At 29.8% G+C, this 2,001-nt stretch overlaps 1 pseudogene; it reads right to left on the bottom strand.

Annotated features, from left to right (window-relative positions):
* Window positions 1-1,465: 1,465 nt before the first annotated feature.
* Window positions 1,466-1,563, bottom strand: LOC127483362 (U2 spliceosomal RNA; annotated as a pseudogene).
* Between the last annotated feature and the right edge of the window lie 438 nt (window positions 1,564-2,001).

The raw sequence follows: 2,001 nt of genomic DNA, 5'->3' as shown, positions 1-2,001 counted from the left end.
AAAAGTCTAAGAGGGGCTTGTGTGGCTTTACGTAATCACTAAGCATTTTACATAAGGGACTTCAGCATCCATGGATTTTGGCATGCACAATGAGTTTGGAATATTTAAAAAATAAAATATAATTTAATATAAATTCTATATCATATACCTAGAATTGCATTTATACACAGTTACATGTACTGTGTAATTGTATACATAATATACTATACATAATAATTGTATATATAATATAATAATATTATGTATAATAATTGTATATTATGTATAGTGTAATAATTAATATTCCTAATATAATTTATATATGTACAGGTGCAAAAGTTATATAAGACTGCCATAAATAGATATTTTATTTAAATATTGTAAGCTTTAAAACCGTTTATAAGAGTAGACAACTCAAGAAAACATTATTTTCTGATGCTGTTTTTCAAATAAGAGGTTACCATCCGACTTTTGCTTTTTATTTTATTCTAGTTTATTTTTGACTTATTCTTGGATGGAGGAAAAAACTAATACATGCATGAATTCACTGTGGCACAGCATAGTCATATGGGTCACCAAAAAATTAATCATGTTCCACAGAATCCTGGTACTTTTTTTTACTGCAGGTTATGTTTAAGAAAATATCGTTGAATATTTGAGTTTTAGTAATTGAAACAAAATTGATTCTGTTAAATATATAAAAATGTGTATGTTCAATTTTAAGATATACTTAGCATTGTACTGTTGAAAAAATCTAAAATTGACTCATAATATAATTGTGATATAGATGAAATTAAATTTTCCCCAATGTCTTTTTGAAAAGACATAAATTCAATAATTTAAGAGTTTAAGGGGATATGTTATCTATAAATTATGATTATGTTCAGTGATTATCCTATAATATATATTTGTTTCATTCTTAGACAAATTTCAGTAGTAAGTAAGGACCCTCCCTCCTGCCCTCACACACAAAATAGAGTCTTCCTATTCAAATTTGACCTATTAGAAGAAAACAGGCTGTAGAATTAATTCAATTGATTGATCAGTAAGCAAGTTAGATAACCATTCTATTATTATTATTATTATTATTTACTGAAAACATACCTAAGTTGTTTGTTGAGAACGTACATAGAAACACTGTAATCCAATGTTCTTTGCTTGCTAATTTGGAGCTGTGCTTGCATTAGACTTCCAATACTTTTATCTTTCTGTTCACTTTTAGAAAGGTCTCCTCTCTATCTCAACTCTTTATTTTGATAAGTATTTCCCAATTTTTTTTAAACTACTGACTGCAAACTCCAGTTGTTTTCCTTCAAGCTTAAGATTTTCAGAATTATTAGATTTTTATATTAATTTGAAAAAACTATGAGGACACATTTCCCTAATGAAATTTAACATTTTAACATGTTTGATACAATTACTTTAAGAGATTTTTTAATATTTCAATGAATAATGGCATTAAAATAGTAATACTAAATGATTAATTTTAGTGTAATAAAAGTACACTAAATAAAAAATAGTGTTTTATTAAACTGATAAGAACAGATACTACACTTGATCTTAGCCAAAAGGCTGAGAAGCGATGTACAGTTTGGGACATGCTCAATTGGACTTGTCCCAAATGGTGGAGTTAGAAATGTGCCAGGGGATTCCAATACAATCCCATCAAGGTGGCATGTACCAATGCCATCTCACTAGTCCCAGTGATCAATTTCAATTCACAATTGATCATAGTGCTAGGATTAAGAGTCAAAGGGATCACATAAACAAGACTAGTGCCTGCTAATACTAACTGATAGAATATAAAAGGGAGAGAATGATCCAACATGGGAAGCGAGATACACAGCAGAGTCATAGAATGGCAGATGTCCTAAACAGCACTCTGGCCTTAGAATCAGCCCTTAAGGCATTCGGATCTGGCTGAAGAGCCCATGAGAGTATTTTAGGCATGGAAAGCCAAGACACTCTGGCAAAACAAACAAACAAACAAAAAATAAAACACACACACACACACACACACAC

This window comes from Oryctolagus cuniculus, chromosome 8, assembly GCF_051225735.1.
Source record: "Oryctolagus cuniculus isolate XC-2025 breed Fujian yellow rabbit chromosome 8, ASM5122573v1, whole genome shotgun sequence".
NCBI classification, from domain to species: Eukaryota; Metazoa; Chordata; class Mammalia; order Lagomorpha; family Leporidae; genus Oryctolagus; species Oryctolagus cuniculus.
Note: the sequence above shows the minus strand (reverse complement) of the source record. Positions and strands in the feature narration are given on the sequence as shown.